The sequence below is a fragment of the Triturus cristatus genome, chromosome 9 (assembly GCF_964204655.1).
Source record: "Triturus cristatus chromosome 9, aTriCri1.1, whole genome shotgun sequence".
Lineage (NCBI taxonomy): Eukaryota > Metazoa > Chordata > Amphibia > Caudata > Salamandridae > Triturus > Triturus cristatus.
The window spans coordinates 710369424-710395016 of NC_140592.1; the positions used below are offsets into that span (position 1 = coordinate 710369424).

Genomic DNA, 25593 nt, shown 5'->3' on the forward strand with positions numbered 1-25593 from the left:
GGATTGAGGCCTGAAATTAGTATGATGATTCAACAGCATTTGATTAGCTGGCAGAATAAGTCGGTGGATGAGATCTTGAGATACGCCAAGTATTGTAGCAACAAAATACACGCGGCAGAAAAAATTGAAGGAGAAACTAATTATGGAACACATGAAGGCTGCTCAGACAGTCAAAATAAGCCTTTTTTTGAGAAGGCTACCCCCTATCCAGGGAGTGTATCAGTAAGGAGCTCCGGAAATGCGAGGTGGATTCCTGTCACAGGGTAAAGGTTGGGGTACCTCCATTGATGCAAGTATTCGGATTGATGTTGATTGTAGGTAGCTGGCTCTGTATATACTATACCAAAAAGAAGCATAGTGTGCAGAGTCCAGGGAGTCCCCAAAGGTATGGAAGAGGTTAAAGTAGACAACAACTTACTCTCAATGTAGTGGTAGCTGGGCTGAGCAGTTAGGCTTATCAGAGGGTGGTGTGAATACATTTGGGGTACATACTCATACAAGGCAGGAACACACACTCAATGACTGACTCCAGGCCAATATTTATAGAAAAATATTACTTTTATTTCTAGGAGCCAAGTTGAACTCAGTTACAAGTACTTTTCAATAGCAATACTTTCAAAATACTGGCAATAGGTTTGTATAGCATCAATCAATACTTTGCAAGTGCATGAAATGCGTTTCTGTACAGAAACAGATACTTTGTATTCAGGATCACACTTAGTATAGTACAGTGAGAGACTAAAGCAAACCGATGATAAAAAGACAGGTCAGTAACTTTCAGGTAAGTAAGCAGTTCGCGAGTTCAGTCTACAGGGGTTTGGTCAACACTGGGCCAAGGTCTGACCAAGCTAGGTACTGCACCAAGAGCGGCACTGAGGCGGTCGGGTGCAGAGGTCACTGGGCCCAATGTTATCCTATGGAGAGTGGGGTCACCTCGAAGAGGCACCGGTTACAGGTAAGTACAGTGGTTCAGTGACACAGGCCCTGGGGGTTAAGATCAGCACTAGAGGAGCCACCAAAGAGCACAGAGACTGCACGGCCAGTGGCACAGTGGCGGTCCCGGTGTGCAAAGAAGGCATCGGGCCCCATTTATCTCAATGGAGATCCTCAGTCAGGCAAAAGGGCAGCATGCTTGATTCTGAAGGTGGGCTGAAGGAATCACATGACTGGAGAGTTAAGTTGGATAGTGGGGGGGGGGGGGGGGGGAATGCCGGTACACCTTCAATTGGGCACTCCTAGGAAGGGAGGTGGGGGGGGGGGTTGCGAGGTGTCTTTTGGTGTCTGGTTTTCTCACGAGATCGGGTCGTGGTTGGGGGAGTAAACCTTCAGGCTGAGGATGCAGGAGTCTAGGGGGGAGGCCAGGAGAGGTCTTCCAACACTGACCTCAGGTCAGGATCGCCAGGGAGACTTCACTGGGTCAGTGGGCCACCTGGACTCTGGTCTTGAGCGTCAGGTGCAGGGTGATGCAAGTGTCGCGGATCCGGAGGCTCGGGGTTGGTTTCTTTGCTGGGCAAATACGGTGTCCATGGGAGACAAGAGTCTTTGTTGAAGACAGCACTGGTCCTCCGGGGTTCTTAAGGTTGCTGGCTGTGGGCCACGCGGGTTTCTTGGAGCAGGGTTGCTAGAAGAGGAGACAGGCCGGTAGGGCTGGGACCAAGTCAGCTGTCGTCTTCTCCATTGCTGCAAGGCTCTTCCGTCCTCCTTCGTAGGTCGGCGAATCTGAGAACCAGGTTCAGGGAAGTACGGAAAATACTAAATGTAAGGGTGTTACTGAGGTCGGGCAGTAGCCAATGGTTACTGTTCCCTAGGGTGATCACACCCTTTGGGTGCCCCTTCCCTTTGTGGAGAGGGGCACATCAAGATGGAGAATTTACAAGAGAGGGGTTCACCTCAACTCCTGGTGACCCTAGGGGTGTGCCAGGTCAAGGTGGACACTCCTACTCAGCTTACTAATTTTCTCACCTGCCCTGCTACCAAAAGTGGGGTCTGGACATGGGGGCGGACATCTCCACTGGTTGGAGCTGCCCGAATCAGCACATCACAAGGTGACAGCCTTTGAGGCTCACTGCCAAGTTATGCTGTTCCTGCCGGGGGGAAGGGGGGGGGGGGGAGAGAGAATGTGTGAAGCAACTCCACCCAGAGCAGGCTTTATTTCTTCCCTCCGAGAGCACAAATGTTCTCACCCCATGAGGACAGAAATCGGTCTGCTGGTGGCTGGCTGGCAGGGACCAGTCAGCCAATACACTAGAGGTAGGTCGTTTTTCAGGTGGCATCTCTTAGATGTCCACTGAGTGAATTTTATAATAAATCCATCACTGTCAACAGTGTGGGTTCGTTATGCTGAAACCTTTGATACCAAAACTTCTCAGGCTTAGGTAAAGCAGTCATGGAGCTGTGGAGTATGTGTTGATACATTTCCAGCCCATGTACTCAAATGGCTTTACTGCATTTACGTCTTTGAATGGCACAGACACTGAAGGGGCATATTGCTTACGCGGCTATGCCCTCACCTGTGGTATGGTGCACCTTGCCTTAGGGCTGTGAGGCCTGCTAGAGGGGTGACTTACCCATGCCACAGGCAGTATTGGTGGGCATGACAGAGGAATGTGTGCCATGTCTACTCTTCACTTTGGTCTGAATCAAAATACACAGCCTGTAATGAGGGGTGTGGTATGAGTGTTAAGGTGAGGGGTCTCGGAGGGTGGCAAAATACATGCTGCAGGCCTCCGAAGGCTTCTCTGGTCACAAGTCCATTTGGTACCAGAGGTAACTTTTACTAGGGACTTACATGTGGTCCAGAGGTGTGTCAATTGTGGAAACAAAGGTCCAGTTTTGGGAGAGAACACAGGTCCTGGGAACCAGATTTGCAGTGACCCAGGGCACACTCAGTCAAGTTAGCATCAGTAATCTGGCAAAAAGTTAAGGCATAACCATGCAAAAAGGGGCACGTTCCTACACTGAATAAGTCCAACCCTTGTCACTACTGCAATAGGTTGGTCCAAATCAAGGGTTAACACAGTTTGGGAACAATAATTCCATCCAGGTACAGAATATGCAGAGACCAAGGTCTCAGAATTTTAACGCATCTCAGGGTCCAGTGATGCACGTTCCTCAACCACACCAAGCTCCTAATGATCCTAGCTGAACTTTGAATCAGAACACTTTTCAGAACAACAACGCTTACCAACCGTATTCCATGTTGGACACTGCTGATAATTACAGCATCGATCAGTCATCCTGACAGTGCCTGAGGGGTGAGAAGAATTGTGTGCTTAGCGCAGTCCTGGAAGTAGACCAGAGAGGCCCATTTGTAGATGGTAAGGGGAATGGCCACAACGCATTATTCTTTGTTGATACTGGTGCTACCCATTCTACTGTGAGAACAGTGGAAGTTCCAAACCTACCCCTCTCGGGGGTAGGGGGAGCAAATCATAGGCATTGCAAATAAGCAAATGTCCACTCCAGTAACTGAGGATATGCTGGTGAAAATAAGGAATTTTGAGGATAATCACCAATTTTGGTCTGTGATTCGAGGCCTGCGAGTCTGATGGGACTTGCTGTGCAAATTGAATTGCATCATTTATTGTACCCCGAAAGGTATAGCATTCCAGACTCGTGATGAGAACGTTGCTTTTAAATTGGCCAATCAGAACCTAATAATTGAACTGTTCCCAAGTTGACGAATGAAGAATTTCCCTTGGATCTCATAGACACAGAGAGGTCAGAAGTCTGGGATTTTTCAGGAAAGGACATGAGACTCAAAAGGAGTTGAGCCTGTCCGGATAAAAGTTAAGCCAAATGTCGAGTACCCGAGAACCCCGCAATACAATTTGACCCCTGAAACAATTGCTGGGATTGCTCCGGTGAACGAGACTATATTAAAGGAGATTATAAGGAGTCCATGCAACTCTCCCATTATGGGCCCCGCTGAAAGTACTGCATAGTCCAGAACCTGAGAAAGAAAAAACAATATTGTGGTCACTTGTTGCCCTGTGGTACCAAATCCAGCTGTGATACTGTTTCGGATTCCAGGTGAGGATGAGTGATTTTCTGTCATCGATTTTTGTCAGGTGCTCTTCTCCATACTGTTGCACGAGGACAGTCAGTTACTTTTTGCTTTCCAGTTTCACAGCCGTGTTTTGGCATGGTGTAGAGTCCCACAAGGGTGTACGGAGAGTCTATCTTTAATCAGATCCTAAAATAGGATCCAGAGTCCCTGCTCATGCCTTGAAACTCAGTGTTGGTACAGTATATTGACGATAAGCTGGTTGGATGAGATACCCAGGAAGTTTGCAAGAACCGACACTATCGCATTGTTGAAACACTTTGATGAGAATGGACATAGTGTCGCCCAGAAAGTTGCAGTATTGTTTGAGAGAATTCTGTACCTAGGACACGACATTGAGCAAGGTATCACAAAAGAAAATCTCGGCAATCGTACAAATCAATACGCCAGCACAGAAGGTGGGGAGGATATTTTTGGGAACGGTGGGCTATTAGCACCAGTAGATAACCAATTTTTCCGTAGTGGCCAAATCTTTAGAGGTTAAAACACAAAGATGAGTCTGATCCGGTACCTTGGGATAACTACTGTTTGGTTGCCGTCCTAGAGGTGAGAGAGTCTCAGCCACACCCCGACAATAGGAATGCCCGATTACAGCAAAGCGTTTTCACTTTTTTGCAGTGAGAGGGAGGGCTGTGCTCTCAGTGCTTACACAGAACCATGGAGGTGCCCCTAAACCAGCTACCTACTCAGCCACGTCAGAGTCAGTGGCTGCAGCTTTGCCCGTTTGTCTCAAATCCGTGGCAGCCACAGGTATCAGAGGTGTGAGAGCATTGTAATGGGACATCACCTGACTGTATACGTTGCCCATTCAGTGTGAATTTTGTTGACAAGGACACACTCACAGCACCTTACAGACAACCGCCTCATGAAGTATGAACAGGTCATACTTGCGGCTAAAAACGTAACATTGAATTGCTGTGCTGTTCTAAATACTGCTACATTGTTACCCCTTCCTGAGAATGACAGTGATGATGGTGAAGCGGAGCATGACTATCGAGGTAACTGCGCTAAGCACCAAGCAGAGACCAGACATACAGAATGAGCCGCTACCTGAATCAGACTGCACATTGTTTATGGTTTGTGGATGCCTCATGTTTACGAGGCCATGAAGGAAATTGGAAAGCTGCTTATGTAGTCTGTACCATTTCAGGAGCTGTGGAAGCTGCTTGGCTTCAAGGAGTATTCTCCACACAAGTGGCAGAATTGAGCGTTCTTACTAGAGCATGCGGTGTTTCAGACCACCTAAAGGTGACAATTTTCACTGATAGTTTTAATTCGGTGTAGTGCAAGACTTCGGACAGTTTTGGTCCCAAAGGGGATTTAGGACAGCATCGGGGTCTCCCAATCGCAAGAGTGAGAAAACTATTGGAAGCATTGCAAATGCCCGCACAAGTTGAGGTCTTGAAATGTTCCACATATTCAAGGGAACCGATGTGACAGTTGCCAACATGTATGCCGGTGAAGTTGCAAGGTATTGTGCCTACAATGCTTGTACATTTAATAGAGAATACAGCAATGAAGGAGCAGATGAAACAGAATATGAACTTTGGTTAATTACTGTTGATATTTGGAAGGAGGTTTAGATATTGCAAGAAGTAGTTTCAGAGAACGAATAGCAGTAAGTATGGCAAAGAGATGCAAGTCATCCAAATACTCACCAATAGTGTGATTACTAAAGAAGGAAAAAAGTGTGGAATGTCAGAAGAGTTGCTAAATGTAAAGGCATGAAGAATCACGATACAGGAGATCAAGTTTGCATGGAGCAAGGTTGTGATGAGAGTGATGCATTCTTGATTATAATTAAAAGAAACCTACTGGATGGGGGTGTGGTGAATGCCCCAGAGATTGTTTTGGGCATGGAGGGGGGGGGGGGGTGTAGTGAGACAGCTGTGCTACTGGAGTCTTGTGTCAATCTGTGGGGTCAAGAGTGAAGAATATGGAATGAGAGACATCCTCCCAGTAAGTATGAAGATTTAGAGTGGTTTCAGCTATTGCTTGGTTTATTAATAGGTTTGTTGTTTGTGAATTCAAAGGAGAAAGATGTGTATCATAGTTAACTATAGTTGTGTAGATGTTGTAGCGATCTGTGTGGTCTACGTTTACCTAGGGAGGAAGACCCCGCCAATATTTCTGTGCAATAACCTCATTATGCAATGAAAGTAAGATGTGTGAATCCGACTGTTTCGATAACCAACAAAAACCAATTTAAACAAAATGGTTTTACAGAAGTTGTTTAATAAGGATATAAGATGGGCATCAACGTGTTTTAAGATTTCACGTCGTTGCATGCGAGCACGGCAGGTTATGCGGTGGTTGTTCACGTATTTCTTTTATGTTAATTCAGGATTAGCTTTCTCAGTCAGGTGTTGTAAGACTACACAGGATGTTTAGATGGAGGGGTTTCATCTGCACGGGTGAGAATGGGTTTATGAACGACCAGTGCGTGTGGAGAACAATTTTGTTGGCTTCATTGTGATTGAGAATACATTGATATGCTGTCGATTTCAGCGGTGAAAGATGTAAACGTTTGGGAGCACCGTCAGTTTATTTATTTTGTTTTTTTTAAGTTTACGTTGTGTCTGTGTTTCTTTGATGCACAACTGGGTCATGCACATGGTGGGACTCAGCATAGGGTTTATTGTTTAAATGGGGTTAACGTAGATTTAGGTCAGCACTGAAATGTCTAATGCAGTTAAGTTTTAAAACATTACTTGCGATTCTTGGGAAAGGAACACGTTTGAGGAGTAAGCAATAGTGACACGTTGGTGTTAGTGTATTTATTTTATACACTGCACGTCAATGGTTTAGTTAAGTTAGTGTCTTGTGAGATTATGCAGGACTGCTGATGGAGTTTTTCTATACCACAGCTACCCCAGATGAAGGGCTATCAGCCCAAAATGCATTGAGTCAATAGCTAGATGGTGGATGAGAAGTTAATTCTTGCCTATGAGCATTCTTAAAAACTGCAGACTTAGGAAAACATAAGGTGTGCATTCCATCACTTTTATTTTGGCGGCTTCTATAGTGGCACGTCAAGTGTCGTGCTGGGACAATCCACACTTTCAGGCTTACAGTGTGGGAAGTGCCCACAGTCGCCTTTTATTTTTTTGAGTCTGAAATCAGTGACATTAGAGAGGTATTTTTTCCGTTTTACATCTCTGATGCATTAATCTCCAATGATGGAGGACCCAGGGAGAGTCTAACAGTGCTCCAATAACAGTGCAAACGAGGAGAAAAAAAAACTGCCTCGCCTCACATAATTGCCTCACAATATTATCTATGCATAAAGCACAGTGCATGAGCTCACTATTTTGGACATTTCTTAAGTTAGTAAGATGTTATAACTGTTAGAAACTCTTATTAAACGGTTCCCTTTACTGCTCCCAACTCTTCACCTAATGGGTCAGTGATAATTTTACGTTTTACTATAGCGCATGCCCACCGACCTCAAAGCCCTCCGAGTTGTCAGATGTGAATTTCTTGGTGATGGGTTAATCCACATGGAGGCTGTTACTTTGGGGAAATGGTTTGTGACCCTCAGCCTAGGGCTTTGTGTTTGCCGGGTCCTGCCGGTGCTCAGCACCGGCAGTTCTAGGAAGCAGTAGCTGAGAGGGGTCCCTATCGGCCTCTCCATGTTTGTCCTCACCCTAAGGCTAAAAAAACGTTTTTTTTTTTTTAATAATTCCTAACTGCATCAGTACCGCCCTTCACTGCCTTTGATGTAAGCGAATCGTTGTAGTTCTTTCATAGTCTCATCATTTCGGATCCGAAGCATTTTCAATATAATATACAGTGATGCCATAGTTGTTGCTTATTTATCTTATGCAATTAACAGCCATTGACAAAGTCAATAGTCCTGGCTTGTTGTAGGTATAATGTTACTTGCTGTATTATGTATCGGTATGCAATGACAAAAACAGCAAAATACCATTAGGGTGGCACACTATGCTAAGTACAGGTTTAAGCCACTCCCTCTATTACATAGGCCTTTGAGAGGACCCCCCCCCCCCCATTTTTAGGTCTCGCCTGACCCAGCGCCTGCGCTGGTCTGGCGAGACTTATTGAGAGGGCTCCAAAAAGTGCTACCAGGACAGCCTGGAGCTACAGTGCATGTGCGCGGGCGCCGCGCTTTACCGCGATTACTTTCACTTTCGCGGCCGCTTTGATGTTTGATCGTGATCGCAATCACTTTCACTTTTGCGGCTGCACGGCTGCTTGGCATAGCCAATAGATATCCCTTTTGGGACCTTATAAGAATTTAGTTATGCAACTGTTGCATGGCTAAACACTTGTAAGGTCCCAAAGGCGAGACCTATTGGCTATGCCAAGGCTTGTTTTTTATCCCACTTAAAGCCCTGCTTAAGCCAGCATCTTTGTCTGCCCTTAATGATTTTCGGCTTATAATTCACAAGAGCTTATGTTCAGCTCGTCTAAATACAAACCTTACGTGTACTTTATGAGCACCACCAGAGCATCACTCCGCACCAGCATCACTCTGCGCCAACAAATCTCCTCAACATCACTCACCACCACGTCAACATAGCACCACCTCCACATCAGAGCACCACCTGCGCAGCCTTAACACAGCATCAGCACAGCCCCACCTCAGCACAGGTGCAGCACCACCTCTGCATCAACGCAGCATCCCCTCAACAGCAACTCAGCATTAGCGCAGCACCACCTCAGCACCAGTGCAGCACCACCTGAGCACAGCACTAAAGCATCACTCGGCACCACATCCGCACAAGCACACCACCCCTTCAGTAACACTCAGCACCAGTGCAGCACCACCTGCACTAAAATATACCATTACACTTTATACCATTTAATTACTATCCACATAATTCTACAGCACACCATGCCACATATTTACACTACACAAGTCCATGCCACACAATTCATTAACAAACAATTCCAATACAATCCATCTCTCCCTCGCACTTCCACCAACCCCGTCATCTGTCCACAACACACCCACTGCCCCACCCATCTCTCCCTCGCGTTCCCACTACCCCTTTCATCTTGCAATCCCACTGCCCCTGTTCATCCTTCCCTCATACTCCCCATCTCCTCTCTAGAATACCTGCTCACACATGCCACGTTCCGGTACCTCTTTGCGCTGTGCATTAGTCTACCTCTTGTCTCCCCCTCCCCAGGGGCCCCTCCCACTCTCGCTCCCTCACTCACTTTTCCCGCCTAGCTCATGTGGTTCACTTCAGGTCTTTGAGCACAATATCATTCGGTGCCTTTTCAAAGTTCCAGTCCCTCAAACCTACTCTCCTCCTCTTCTTTAGGTGTCTTAGGTGTATACAAATGCTCCCTCTTTATACGTCTGAGGCCTGCTGTCCACTTTCTCTGTTTCTCACACTCTTTAGTTCATTCGCCACTTAAAGCACAAACTACTTATCCCTCTCTATCTTCCTTTCTATCTATTCTCCACAGCACTCATCCCCATCTATTCACCGTACCACATAATTCCACTACACAAATACAGTACACAATACCACCCCACACAATTCCACAAACAATCCAAATCCATCCCACAATAATTCCACTCCACACCACATACATCCACAACACTCCAAACAAAAACACAGGGGTAAAGGACATTACTATTTATAATGCCAATAACTAACCCTTGCAAATGCGAGACCTATTACATTACAAATGCTAGTTAACGCTGTAAGCCCTACTTTCACTTGGTTCTAGTTGATATCAATAGAGGGAAAAAAGGCTTGCAGCACAACTCACAATGTAGTGTCATTTTCAATTATTAACATGACTTTTCTGTCTGTATATAGTTTATTTAATTGTTATTTAATAGGCAGGGCTCGTTAATGCACCTCTAGAACACATTTAAATGCGTTTTCTATTTGCTGTTTGAAGTATGTACAGATATGGGATAAAAATGCCAGCTTTAGGGGATTTTGACTATTTATAATTTTTTATTCTTTTTTTAAACGGGCCATTGAAATACTGGTGGTGCCGTTAGAAATTCGGCCGTGGGGGAACCCTATAGATCACGCAGCTCGTGTTTTTATTTATTTAATGCGATTTTATATAGGGCGAACATTACCCAAAGGTGTCAGAGCGCTTTACAAAAGAACCAGTTGCGTTACATAAGGACTTTGGATTACATGAGTTACATAGGAGATACAAACAGAAAAAATTGCAAATATACAAGTTGTAAAGTCACTCAAAGGAGAGATATAAACAGATTAACTTCGAGATCACATAGGAGTGGAGTAAGTACAAAAGGTCTACTACATATACTAGTGGTTAAAGATATAGATATATATACACACACACACACACATACATGCACACACACACACACACACACACACACACACACACACACACACACACACACACACTGCAAATTCACTCAGAATTACCTTTTAACAGCGATTAGGCTGGACAATTATAGATTACATATTTACAGAGCAGGAAATTCTCTGCGGTGTGCCAGAGCCAATCTCCCCTATAACTGTCGGAGCAGTCCACCGGGAATCGGTCATGTATGCGTTTCGGGTTCTGCCAGAATAGTGAGGATCAGGAGGTGATCAAGAGTCTAGAAACCAAAGATGGGTGGTAGGAGCTGGCGAGGATGGCAGGATAGGAGAAGGAATGTGGTTTAGCAGCCATCTTAAAGTCAGGCACATCGAGTCTGTTAGTCTCCATGACTCAGTTGCTAGTTCTAGTTGCCACAAGTTCTAGGGTTAGTTAAATTCGCTATGCCATTAATCCTGGAAGAACATCAGGACCCTCTTGGCAGAAGGGACATCTACCTTCACCGGCGAAAATACAATGGCGGGCGCCATTTTAGGGTCAGGCTCAACAAGTAAATATGAGAGTGTTTGCCGAGAAATTAAAGGGGATTTAAAGTCTTGAGCAGGTCAACAAGCCCGTATTGGGATCGGATATGGCAGTTTTGATTTTGCTTCCCCACTCACAGGTAGATTTCAGAGGACACTGCCGGTTGTGCTCGCGTGTCCCTCCCTGCCTCCCTCCCTCACAAGCAGCAGTCGTGCGTAGATGGCAGAGCGGTTACACAAGAAGAGTCAAGGGCGGCTGTCTCACTCTAGGGGGGGCAGCAGGCACCTTGGAGATAGGGTCGAGGGGTGGAGGAGTTGAATGCAGGGTTGGAGCAATAGTCGATGGCCTTGCAGTCCATTTAAATTAGCACCAGTCGCTTATTCGCAACTCCCTGGACACCATCTTTGTTTGCTTAGTCGAAGGAAAGGACGTCGCGGCAGATAATTCAATGCTGGTCGATCGGAGAAGGGTGCAATTTGACTCCACAGATACCGCATATGTTCCGGTTGCAGAAACTGGTCGAGAAAGGTTGGGCAAAGCAGAGAAAACGCCGTTCGGGAGGCTGGGAAGAGGGTTTGAAACATAGCAACGGCTCCTCCCAGTACTGGACCGCTAGTTGAAATAGTTCCCGATTTAAAGCCAAGCATTTTCCCTAGATATTGGACTGATGCAAACTTGGGCCTGGAGTAAAGAGAGCGGGCTGTAGTAGTGTAAAGCAGACCATTTACAAACCACGTTATGCCCATTCGTTTATAAAGACCATTAGGACGGCCTAAATGAGACAAACTCTCTCATAGCTTTTCAATCAAGGGATTATCTTTTATTCTAAAACCTCCCAATCTTGCAAACACCTATCAAGCAAAAGCCTTTTTCCAGCTGTATCTTTATTGAAAAGCATGCGTCACAAAAACGCAATATTTCTGAAAAATCTGTGTCCAACTCCAGTAGAATAATGTAAACACTATTACTTTCAGCAAAGGGCTTGAAAACCATCCACTGCTTACCACATTTTTGGTTAAATTTCATTCTTCTTTGCTGCCTCCTAATTGGCCAACAGAGGCCGAACGTCACTTTAGTTCGTTTCAGGGACCAAGCACATATTGATTCAACTTAATCAGTGACCGTTCACTGCTCCCAACGCGATTGGGGTACTATTTATTCCTTCAAGCCACTATGCCCTGTCTGGCACCCGTCCCTCCTCCCCTGCAACTCCCTCATGTTATTTTCTCTATACCCCCTTCCTCCTGCTGTCCGCAATTATTTTTTTTTATTGCCTCTGTTGGCACTCAAGTGCAGAGGCAGCCATGTTCTTCCAAATTCTAGTGTGCATTGGTGGTTCTGCAGAAGGCTGTCCAGTCACAGCTTCACAATTCAATAAACTTTGCGGTGTGTAAATATATTTACTCCTCAGACAGAGAGGCCTTATTAGGATCACCTGGTCTCTTCAGAAAGAAGGGGTGGCTCTGGCAGGTGCGACGCACCGCACCGCAGTAAGCCTTTTACCCCAACTCTCGTTCACAGGCAGGTACCCATTTTAGGAATTTAGAGGCAGGCCAGAGGTTTTACTTGTATCCTATTTTCTGTATTCAGCTTGTTTAACTTGTGTTTGTTTCTTTAAAAGATAGAAACTTCATGGAAATTTAAACAGATTCCGTACTGTTGCAGCTTATTATGCATGCAAGTACAGTATTAGTGTTGAGTCTTGTAGGCTTATGTACTGGTTTCATAAAGCTTGACAAGTATGGTGTATGGTGTGGCTCAGTTGTGGCCGACATGAATTGCGGGTGGTGGGGCGGGCGCAGGGTTGCGCAACGAAGAAGAAAAAATGAATACACTTACTTTGCCACCGGGTCCCGTGTCTCTGCTCCTTGCTCCTGCTCTCCTCGTGGGACTCGGGGAACAGGAAGCTAGGAAGAACAGACAGGCTCCCCTAACAATCACAATGCAGCGTTGTGATTGAGCGTCGTGGTTTGACGCTCAACCAGGGAATGGGGGCCTGGGCATGTTCTCCACGCAAGCTGTCATGCAGCCAGCATGGAGAACGGGGAAAGGGGGAATGACTGGTTTGGGCGGCCCGAGAGGGCCGACAAAACAGTCCTTGCGTACTTAGAAGTGGGCAAACAACTCCTCCCCTGCCCTGCTCCGAGAGCAGAGCAGCCCCATCAGCCAGCAAAGGAAACCTAAAATGACAATAACTCAAAGTTATCATTTTATATTTCCTTTACTTTACACTGCTCAAAAGCAATGGGGCAACGCTCCTCCACCCTAGCGGAGGAGCCGCCACAGGTGTGGCTTCTCCCCAATCCTGAAGCATGTGAGGACTCGAATGATAGCGCAAAGGCCTTTATTGGATCCCCTGTTCTTTCAGTTCTGCATCTCTTTACAGAGGCATCTTTTTAATGTTTCCTTGTATGCTGCCACTGCCATTCAGGTGGCTTAAAAGCACTCTACGTCATAGCTCTCAGCAATGGTAAGTCCAGCCACCTGTGCGGTTTACTAGTTCTGTCTCCTGTGCGGCAGCATTCCATATTCTTTGCAAAGTTTCTGGTGCTCCAGCTCTTGTGGAAGTTCTCCAAGAAATCTTTAATGCCACCTTGCCAGCCCTGAAGTGACGCAACTGATTGTGTCACACCTCTGGTGTCAGCACATTTGTCACCTAGTCGAGCATCATAACTCTGCAGTTTTATGATGCTTCCGCTGGGCCTCTGGAGGCACAGTGAGCTGGTATCAGCTGGCAGTTTACAGAGTCTACTAAGAAACTATGTTCTGTACACTATTGTGCTACACTCAACCAGGAGAATTGAGTTGCAGTCATGGCTAGTGCGATTACGTGACTCTACTGCTCTGGCATTTCCCGCATTATTAATGGATTTGCTGCAATTGCTACATAAACCATCTGCATATGTAGATGTTTTTTTTTTTTTTTAAATATGTTTCTAGCTCAGACGGATATGAAGTTACTAAAAACACTACTGCTCCTTTCCTGCATGCCTTACATTAGCACAGCTAATAGATCGCCCAAATGCGAGACCTATTGTCTTTGCCAATTCTTGGGTTTTTTAGGGCTCACCTACTAGCCAGCGCGTGCGCTGTCAGTTGCAAGACATTTAGGTTACAGTGGCTTAGGGTGCACACATCTCATTATTGTACAGCTTCACTGCAACTCTCATTAGCTTGCTTCGTATTTTTTTTTTAGCTTGTGTAAGCTTTCCTTTCCCTTGTGTTTTTCACTGCATTAGACCTTGGATGCATTAAAGTTACATTGCTCACTTTTTCAGGTGCTACGGTCTTCTTTTCAGTTAAACACTCTACAGTTGTTTTCCATTTGTCTCCCTCAAGCTCTCCTGCCCCCTCCACTGTGCTCATATAGCTCTCTGTGTGCTTTTCCCAGACCCCTTACGTGATACACTCACCCTCTTGAGCATCCCCCCACATTGATATTTCACCCACTTCCCTTTCACCTGTGCTTCTTCCCCCCCCAGCACCACGTCCTGCTCACTCTCGCGTGTATGCTTCCACCCCTCTCCATTTGCTTCCCTTCCTTCACCTTCCTTCTTGCTCCCCCATTCCAGTGGTGCTTCCGCCCACGCATTACCCGACAGGTGCTGTTTTGCTTACCTCCCTTAAACACCCCCATGTTGCTTACCCCCAGATTGCCTGAAACAAAACCATACAAAAAGCTATAAAAGGAGATCTAGTAAATGGTGAACCAGTAAACCAGATTGCAAATGAAGTGACAAGTTCCTGCAAGGTCAAGGATTTCAAACCTGCAGGAATTACGAATTTCATCTTTTGGGAGGATGATAATTTTACACTGGTCCACTGCTGCCAACATATGTTTGCACAGGTCGATTGTTTCAACGTGTGCTCGACAACCCCTTACACCCACCCTCCATTTTTTATATGCTGCCCGGTCCACTCTTGCCTGTCCTCTCCCCCAACCCGCGTCATCTCATCTGTCCTCTCTCCTTCTGCGTTGAGTCCCACTCCACTGTTAATTTGGGGGAACACTTTCAATAAACCTCCCCCAAAATAATCCCTGGATACAACAGCTGTTAAAGTGGCATAGTTGTTGGAATGAGTCACAATCTTATGTCAACCCACTCACAAATAACTAAAATGCACTAGTTACAGTTTAGTTAACCAACTATAATTGTGCCCCCATCATGAACTGCTTATGACCTCACATATTCCATTATTCATGACATGTTAAATGACATCATTCATAACCTAACTCATAGCAGCCTCAAGCCAGACCCTGTATCTATTCTGCCATCATGACTTGAACCCAATGTCTATGCTCTGGCAAGGCCCCGAACCAACCCTCTGCCAGCATCAAATCTCAACTGCACAGGATCTTTAGCCATACTAAAGACAAGTTTGACGGGGCTTAAGCTGTGGCTAGGGTCTGCGCACACAGCTCCAAAAGTGGCCAACCTTTCCCATGAACTGACTTTAGACATACACGGTTGAGTGGCTGGGCTGACACTGCTGCCAAGCCAACCTCTTATGTGCATCACCTTCCACTACTACCGTTTTTAGGTCGCTGCCTACAAGACAGCACAGCTATCTGGTATGCAAAAGGTATCTTGAGGAATTTCAGAAAGTTTATCCTGGTATGCATTCCACCTGTGGGTTGCTATTGGCTTTGTGGTGTGTAACTCAAGTTTCTGACTTTATTTGCTTTAGGCTGTGCTGCTTTTGTTCCTACCTCCCCATGCTAAAGCCGTTTTTACAGTATTATTCCACAAATTCACTTTCTGTAATGAACAGGCCTTTAAATCTTGTTCTTATAGCGTCATATTTGCTGGGCATTCAAAGACAGATCAAATATTAAGCTGTGTCTTCGTGGAAGCCTGGTGTTTATTTTGCTTTTGGCTGACTTCAAAGTGAGGGCACTTATAGCAAAGAGGACTGCAGCGTACTTTCTCCATGGAGCATGCTTCTGCCCTTTTTTAAAATGTTATATTAGACATAGCCATCTCAAAAGGTATCCCGTTCTTCTCACAAAACATTTGCATCTGTTTTTGCAAAGTTACTCTTCTTTGGCGAGTTCATTTAATTAGTGAAACTACCTTTTTGAGGAACAAAACTCAATTTTAGTCTCAGTATCAGCCTAACATATCGTGATCTTGGGCAATTTGCACTATTTATGGCCCATTCACTGTCATGCATAATAGAAGATCTTTTCACAGGAAAGATCCAGTCACATTTTAACAAAATCTATCAATGTTTGGTTTTCACTTTGATATGTAAAGCATTTGCTTTATTACATTTGTGTTGCCTCGTTTTAGAGGAGTTGGATAAGTTTAAAGGCACGTTTTATGAAAGATTGTGCGTTTATGCTTAGCTACACAAAAATGATGTATTCCGTCCGCAAATGTGCCTTTTTCAGTACACATACATAACCAGATATAAACTATTTCCTCATGTGTCCTTGCTGCCACTAGGATCATGATTTCAATGGTGCAGGGGTGCACAGGGGCCAAAATATCTAGGAAACCCACTGAACACTGATTTATTGCTATATATTACTACTAAACAAGCAGCCCCAAGTGCAGTTTTCTTGCAGGCACTACGGCTATAATTCGAATGGCGCAGCTGGTGCGGTGGAAGAGGGGGCCAAATGCTCTAGTAAACCCACTGAACACCAATTATTGCCATCTTTTACGACTGAACAAGCAGCCACAAGTGCAGTTACCTTACAGGACTGGGGCCATGATTTGAATGGTGCAGTGCACAGGTGAAGAAAAATAACAAAGTCCAGCAATGAACACTTTATGACTAAAATCCAGGATGCAATTAAAAGGTCACAAGTTACAATGGGGATGAAACAAATTTTAGTGTATTGTAATTGTAGGTGCATTTATGTACCGCTTACTACCCGACGAGGTGCTGAGAGCTTTATGCAAGGCAGAATGTTGCTACAGTACCCTAGGTTTGTGGTAAGTACACTATTATGGGGTATTGTTGGTTACTGGGATTAGAATTGTGCGCTCAAGCAAAAACCATTACATAAATTCACTCCAATTTATTTGTGGTACATTAAATGAATAGGAGGTAGGTGTGCTCATTTGCGATGGTGGTATGAAAGTTCATGCAGATAGTTAATAGGGTGCAATAGTTGAGTGAGAACATGAGGTTGGTACATTTCTGGGGTATGACGTTTAAAGAAGCAGAGACTGATCTTGAAAGAGTTGGTGGCAATTAGCAGAATTACATAAATAGAGATTAATGCGAACATGCATGTGACTTAGCAGGAGTTGTGGTCAGAGAGAGGAGGTATGCAAAGAGTGGAAGGGAGGACCATTTGAAAGAAAAAAAAAAAAAAGAGGCAACAATGAATTCTTAAGTAAAGGTCAGTTTTCGTACCGTATTTTAGAAATACAGCGGATGTTTTCTTGAAATAGGATGCAATTGTGAGGATAATGGACTGTAGAAAGAAGGAGCATTTGCTATGCAAATGGTCTCGCATTTATAAGACTTTGAGTTAGTGCGTTGTAAATGAAAATGCCTTTTATTTACATGTTTTTAGAACAGATAAATAAAAAGGTATTGTGTTAGACCTGACATCCATGGCGTGGTTTCACCTGACTTATTGCCTCTACCTCCTGTATTGTTGACAGTGTTGGATTTCGTTTTTGCTGGTTTAGGTACTTTGGACACTTTGCCACTGCTGATCAGTGCCAAAGTGCAAGTGCTCCCTCATTAAATTGTAGTTGTGATTGGTTATCCATGATTGGCATATTTGTTTTACCAGTAGTTCCCCAGTAAAGTGCACCGAGTGTGCCAGGGCTGGTAATTCAAATGCTACTAGTGGGCTTGCAGCATTGTTTGTGCCACCCACAGGAGTAGCCCTAAGATGGTGTCTCAGGCCTGCCACTGCAGTGCCTGTGCACAGTTTGTTAACTGCCTTGTTGACCTGGCCAGTGTACACACTTGCCAGGGCTGACCCTTCCCTTTTGCTTACACATAGGACACCCCTATGGTAGGCCCAAGGTAACCCCCTGGGCAGGGTGCACTGTATGTGAAAGGTATGACATGTACTAGTGTGGGTAACATGTCCTGGTAGTGAAATACTGCCAATTTTGTTTTCCACTATTGAAAGGCTATCTTGCCCATAGGACAGAATGGGGAATGCCGTGTAACATTTTTACCTGCATATCATCCCATAGCAGCAAGATAGAAATTTGGAATCTGGTATCCCTGAACTCAGAATTTAATAACATCTTTTAGGAAGGATGGATTTTAAATTCCGTGTTTGAAAATAGCACTTTTAGAAAGTGACCATTTTCTTGTTCAACCTTTCTGTGTGCCTCTGCCTGTTTGTGGATTGACTGTCTGGTTTGAGAGTGACAGGGGCTGGGGTGGCTCCAGGAGGCTGGGTGAGTCAGCACTCGTCTGAATAGACCTATCTGCATTTGGAGTGGTGGGAGGAGTAGCACCTGGGCCTGAATAGGTCTGTGCCTGCCTTCCACAATGCTGGCTCCACTTCCTGTGGTGCGTCTGATGACCCTGGCCCACACTGACAAAGGAAGAAGTTGTGCACTGGCAGAGTACAACCAGAACTGGTTTGGACTGGGACCAGGACCCCTCACACATAGAGAACAAAGACTTTTGGGGTATAAATACGAGAGCTGAAACCCCTGAAAGTTAGACTACTTCGTGATCAAGAGGAATCCCTGCCAAAGAAGATCAGCTGAAGAGACTGAGGAGAAGTACTGCCTTTGCTGTGTGTCTGGGATTGGGCTGCAGTTTGCCTTTTCTACTAAGGAGAGATCTAAAAGACTTTGCTGTGTGCTGTGTGCTGTGTCCCCTGCTTGAAGAAAAGTCTCCAAGGGCCCGAGAAGAGCTGGCCTCCTGTTTCTGAAGTCCCAGACACAAAAGGATTTCATACCCAACTCCCTGAACTTCATTGCTGGGAGATCCAGTCTTCAAACCAAAAAGGCTTGGCACCAAGAGGATTCACAATTTTACTTAGGACTTACACTTCTAGTGGGAATACCCATCTCCCCCCAGTCTGTGGTATTACATCCAAATTAATGTAGTCCTAGACCTCTTTAATTACAGGAAAAAAAATGTAAAACAGCCCTCCACTACCTGACAATCACTCCCTCACAATAAGCAAGTCAGGAAAATAAATCAGAAAAATAAATGTGAAAGTGAGAGGGCACCTCACGTACGCAACACCAGGGAGGCTACCAGCCAGTTCTCGCCAGTATGCCCACGTTTTATCATCATTGGTTGCCCACTCAAAGAAGTCAGGAAACTAGTGCCCAGTGAAGAGAAACGAAACAGATCAAGAAAGAGAATTTACTGTCCCCATAAAAAGAAGAAAGAACCCCGTGTATTGCGAAGAACCAGATGTTCCAAGCAATATTTAAAACGGAGTTAAAAACTCACTTAAGGTTACCCTCTTTATTCAGACTAGTGAGTCTACTCAAAATAAAAGCACTCTATGTTGCTAACCTTTATAAGGAAGGCCAACATGTTTCATTGCCACTTATCAATGTTCTGGCAAATTCATCAGGGCATAGGGTTTCAATCACTCGCCTCACTGGACAAATACTTTTGTGCTGCGGAAGGGCATGTAGAGGCCGAGGGCATTCATACCAGCCTCCACTATACCAAATGGGGTTGTGTTGAACACTCTTTCCCCGGTTTTTAGAATTGCACTGTCGCAAGCACGTGTTCCACCGCAACCAATATCGGAATGGGCCGTATCTCATCCCCGCTTCAATCAGATCCAGTCTGCCAGGAGGGCTTGTAACTGTGTGTGAGGCCTTTTTGCTGTTGGGAGCTGGAAGCGCAACGCATCGAGAGAGAAGCGCGATGCCGCTGCAGCAGCCGCTGTCGCATCATCAAGGAAGCGTGTCGCCGCTGCATCACCAGAGAAGTGTGCTGCCGCACAGAGGGTGCTGTCGCATCCCCAGAGAAGCGTGACGCAGGGCAGTCGCATCGCTGAGGAAGCGCGCCGCTGCTGATCATCATCGCATCACCGGAGAAGCATGTCACAGGGCCTGTCGCGGCTCAGGAAAACACAGAGTTCGCCGCACGGCTGTTGGGCATGCACGCATCGCCTCCATCTTGTTGCATCGCAGTGAAGACGCCATTTTCTCGATCGGATCGTCGCCATCTTATCGCATCGGAACCGAGCGCAGGAAGAATCGACGCATCGCTTTCTCTGCGACCCTTTTGTTTGTTTTGCATTATGAATCTCAGGTACTTTGTGAGTACAGTGTTGCAGTTCATCATCTACAAGTTTATTTTTGCAACAACCTTTTTAAAGACATTCTACTGAGTTATTGTATGTTGGATTTTTGTCATTTTGGTCTTGTTTAGTTAAAGGTATTTTATTTTTCTAAACTGGTGTGGTGTCCATTTGTGTGTTTTCACTGTGTTACTTTGAGTGTTGGTACAAATACTTTACACATTGCTTTGGGATAAGCCGGTCTGCTCGTGCCAAGCTACCAAGGGGGTGAGCAGGGGTTACCTAAAGTGTGCATCCCCCTTACCCGGACTAGAAGCAAGGGTCCCTATTTGGTCAAAAGGTACCTACCTCTGCCAACTAGAGACCCCCAGATCTAACATATTGTCATTTACAATGACAATAGCTTAAACTCTTGCAAATGTGAGACCTATTGCATTGCAAATGCTATAAAAAATGTAAAAAGCGTTGAGAGAGCATGTACTGCCTGCAATAGCCGACAGCACAAAGCTATTTGAGAAAAAAGTGCTTGGAGGCTGTAATTAAATCCTACCGAGCAACAACACACGTAACAGGCGCTGTCGCCATGGGAGTTTACAAAATGGGACAAGGCGGTACTAAGGAGGGACTACTAAGCCTTTTGGTCAATGAACAGTCACAGTTTACAGTGGACAATGACACAAAGCAATTAAAAATGTGGGCAGAGCTTTAAGGCCCTACCTCAATACAGCATGCCTCTCAGAGCAGCACAGGCTAGGCTCGACCTAAAAATGACATGCGTGTGAAAATAGTGCTGTGTTAGGCTCTTTCGGTAGGCACTAGAATCAGGTGAATAGCCTGTTCACTGCTAGATCACCACTTCAGTAAAGACCGCTGATCAGTTCAGGGATTGCAAGTGTAAAGGAATGGCTGGACAGATTAAGGGAACTATTGAGAGCATTAAGCTGTGTTGACAGTAGGTAATAACCTCAAGATCAAAGCAATGTGAGAAAATATATGGGCTAATAATTCAAACATTAAATAGGAAACGCTGGAAATGCTGGAGAGGATTTCTTCAAGATCAAAGCAATGTGAGAAAATATATGGGCTAATAATTCAAACATTAAATAGGAAACGCTGGAAATGCTGGAGAGGATTTCTTCTGATGTTCATCCTCAGGTTTGGCTCTGTATCAATCACAAAAGAAAATGGGATGCATTTTGAATGCCTCTAATTTGACATTTCACAAGAGGGAGGGTGATGACATGTTCCAAAGACAGAGGAAGTGCATTTTCTACTTTGACTCACTTTAGAAATTCAATTAAGACTTAGTAACCAAGGGGTTGCTGATTCAGTACGTGGAGGTGCTTCCTGTTGAGGATAGTGAGGTTAGGGACCCAAATAAATGTTTCAATGTACAGAACACCTTCACTAACCATAAAGTCTCTCTTCTTTTTCATGTGTACTCAACATAGTGACTTTATTTATCATGTTGATTTCCAAATTGTAAATCATTAATAAATCATGATTAATTCACACGAACGTTTCACACCGTTAATGTTTATCATTTTCTCCACCAAAAGACTGGTCAATATAAATGGAAGATGTAGGATTCGAAATTTGCAAATCAACATGATCAATAAAGTCTGCATGTTCAGTATATGTGAAAAACCATAAAGAATTCATTATTAGACTTCCTGGAGTGCTGGCCTTTCGTAGATGGTAGTGGTAAGACATGGGACTGCAGACCCTTGTTGTGTATGGCGATTAGGACCCCTTAGGTGGCATGCAGCCTCCTGTATTCCTTGACTACAGTTTCAGCCGGGTTGATGGCAATAGAGTACAGAAACCTCACATCTCTCTGTACCTTTTGTTTAGGATGCTCCAGACAAGAGACACATCTGCTGTGAGGGGCGCCAATACACGGGAGAGATGTTAATATTCCCAAATTATCAAGTAGTGCCATGTAAATACAGTTAAAACGAAAAGAAAAAGGAATTACCAATTAGTGCCATAACACCAGCGCCTTACATTTATAGCGCAAAGAATGCGGCAGCAAGTGGTTTAAAACAATCAAGTTTTAATTGTCATGCATTCAAACGTTTGCTAAGACTAGAGGAGGCATTTGGGGGAAAACAAATTAGGCTTTACTCTCCTCATAACCTTGCAACAGAAGAAAGGGAAGACATGTTAAGTAGTGAATGGTTGAACTAACATCCTTTTTGCTTAAAAAAATAAAAAAACAATCAGTTGTGTTGGCACCTCGGAAGGAGGAAACTATGACTCTCCAGAATCGAGCTTGTAGCCTACAAATATTTTATTTCCGCACATAGTGTTGACTCTCCTCTCTCCCCGTCATCAAGACACCACGCCTTACCACTATTGAGATTTCATTTAGCAACAAAGGTGTTCTTCGGGTTGTAGAAACGTGTGCCTCTGATAAACCAACTGGATAAGAAACCTGTTAACAATTCCTGAGTGTAATTGCCAGGAATGGCAACAATGTCCTGTAATTACGACACTATGGGGCAACCACTAGAATATAATCCCCCAGTCTATACCGATGCATCTTTTTTTCATAGATGAGGAAGAGACGGCGGCTAGAGCAGCTACATTTGGAAAATGGCGAACTAAGTTCGAATCACAGTTGGGGCTCAATATCGTTCGATTCTGGGGGATATATCACTTAAGCACTTGTTACGAGGCCACTTTTTATTTTTCTCCCTTTGAGTACCGGATCTATTCCTTCGCCAAGGACAGTACCCGGTACTCAGGGGAAAGTCAGGCAGTGCAGGCTCGATGGCACTGGAGACTGTGCTGCGCAGAAAGTGCTCTGCTCGGCTGCTGCCGAAAAAGAGAAGGCAGAATGGAGGGAGGGCAGTGTATGCCTCTGAATTGAGCCGCTGCTGAGCAATCCAGCAGCGGCTCATTAGCATCACTTAAGGGCTGTTTAGGGTTGCGAATGCCCTGCGGCCCTCTGTGAAAGTGAAGGATCCAATCAGACCCTGCCAAGTCAATCACACTGTAGGTGTGGAACTCTGAGCCTATCCTCTACCCCACAAATCTAATTACAGCGTGACACCCGAGATGAATGCACCTCTCAGCAAGAGTCTGAGGGGAGGGGGGGGGGGGGTGTATTACACGCTACCCAGCATCAGATTGGGAAGGCGGACACTGGGCGATGGGATGGTGGCTAAGGGTGTCTGCTTTTCTTCCAGCTCCCTGTCCAGGCTAGCGCCCTGAAGCTATAGTTTGCTGGGAAAGGGGGAGAGTTAGTGAATTGGCCTTGCTGTGTGCCTGTTAGCACCTTCGCTCCAGTGTCTTTCAGGCCTTGGAGGGGGGGGGGGGGGGTTATGTTTGCATAGGCTGTGAGGCATCTTTCCCGGATAGGAAAATTGGGAGGGTGTAATGTTAGGGCCGGTCAAAGCTGCCTAACAAGGAACTATGAAAATACGTTTGAGTCCCAGCTTCAGCTCAACATCCTGTGATTCTGAACAAATGACTTAATTGTCCTAGGCCTAAAACAAAAATTAATGTGACTTTCTGTAATGTGACTGGTGCTCATGTAATCTCTGCCCTTGCCGGTCTGCTTTGTTTGTGTGTTTGCCTGCATTTGTATGCCTGTTTTTGTAAGAAAAAAAGTGAGAGAAAGAGCGAGAATCAAGACACTCTCAGGAGGTATTTTAAAGAAAATGTGTGGCACTTTGTGTGTACATGTCTGCTCAGCAACAAAGATTCATAAATAACGAAAAAAAGGGTTGGTGGGTGAGTGAGTGGATGGATGAGTGAACAAGGGTGGATGGATGGATGAATGAGTGAAAGCATGCATGGGTGAAAGAGGGTGGATGATTGGCTAAAAGGGCGGATAAGTGAAAGATTGGATAGATGAATGAAAGGGTGGATGATGGATGAGTGAAAGGAGGGATTGAGTGAAAGGGTGGATGGAATGAAAAGGTGGATGGAATAAAAGAGTGAAAGGGTTGATGGCTGGATGAGCGAATGGATTGATGGATGAGGGAAAAGGTGGATAAAGAGATGGATGAGTGAAAGGATAGGTTTGGAGATGGATGGATAGGTTTGGATATGAATGGTGGATAGAAGGAATGGTGAAAAACAATGATTGATGAAAGACTGAATAGACAATAGAATGTAAAGGTTAAATGGTGGACATCAGCAGGTAAATGGTAGGATGAATGGATAGATCGATGGAAGAGACAAGAGATTTCTTCTGGGGAGGGTCATGATTGTTTGCTTCATTTGCTTGGTGCCATAAGATCTTTTGTTCGAAGTGGGGGTATTTTCAGTTTCTTCCTACTCGTATGCTTAAAAATATATAGAATTGTGCCAAACAGCAATTAACAGTATGACATTAAAAAGGTGCTACTATTGCAAAAAAAAGGAAATGTTAACATATCGCATTTCTCTTTCATTTTGTGTAATAAGTTAACTTGCTTTGTTTATAGAAACACATTTCTCATGTGTTTTGGCATGTGCTGCAACTAATATAGAAGTCGTTAAGTATCATCATGTCTGTCCTTTAGCCCCGCCCCCTCACTGCACTTGTAGCTCATTTTAATGAGTACCTGCACTTATTTTTTCCCCATTTAAATCACTGCACTACCACCGAGATGCAGTAATCAACCGGGCCACTGTAATGAGAGCAGTAGCCTACCTGTACCGAAAAAGAAACGTAAGCGGCTCTGTCGTTAAGAGCTATAATGCGCTAGGGTCAGGCTCGCACCATGAAAACATTAGAAAAAACTATTCTCCGATTAGAAGTCTCACTACCCCACCTTGTGACGCTTTTTGAAGATATTTCTATTAATAATAGATCAACGGATACATTCATTAGAATATATAAAGAGAAAAGAAACAGGACTGCCCGACCGACCCTCTCAACATGCTCGGCTATGGAAACTCAGAAGTATGCTTTCACTTTTAACGCTTACCTACAAGAGCGCGGGGGTCTTGCAGTCCCCAGTTCATCACCTTCAAGACCGTTACCTTGAATTCGACCAGTACTCTGGAGGAAAAGGTTTATGCTCCGGGTATTGGGGTTTGCTGAGGATATTTAGCTTAGTGGAAGGCGGATGTAGGTAAGCCACTGACGCACTGTCCGGGGCTGAGGTCCCCAGGGGACCGAATGACGCTGGCGCCGCTCACAAAACGTCGACGCGGCTGCGTGCAGAGGCTGCAATACCACGTATTTTCCACAGTGTTGACTGCTTCTGACCAGTTGTTGAAGAAAGCGACAGGTTAACGATCCGAGCAGGGAGGAGTTTAAGAATGGAAGACCAGGTACTTAAAGACACAGCGCATTATTGTTGTGTGTCGTTCAGAGCTCCTGCGCCCCAAGGCTGGGTGGGAGTGCTTTGACAATAACAGGGTGTCGCCGTAGAGAGCACGGGAATGGGTGAGAAAATCGCTGGCAGGTGGGGCTGCTGGTAATAACACCTGCTCGCCCTGGATTTTCCTGCTAAATGGTTGTTTTTTTGGTTTAAGGCGAGAGATGTTGTACCAT

At 45.0% G+C, this 25593-nt stretch overlaps 1 protein-coding gene across 1 annotated transcript in view; it reads right to left on the reverse strand.

Moving 5' to 3' along the window:
* Positions 1–25196, reverse strand: part of LOC146798564 (N-acetyllactosaminide beta-1,3-N-acetylglucosaminyltransferase 2-like) — an 87134-nt gene extending 61938 nt beyond the window's left edge. Inside the window, exon 1 of the mRNA XM_085625870.1 lies at positions 25022–25196. The gene's annotated coding sequence lies outside the window, so the exon portion shown is untranslated. The remainder of the gene's footprint in view (positions 1–25021) is intronic.
* Between the last annotated feature and the right edge of the window lie 397 nt (positions 25197–25593).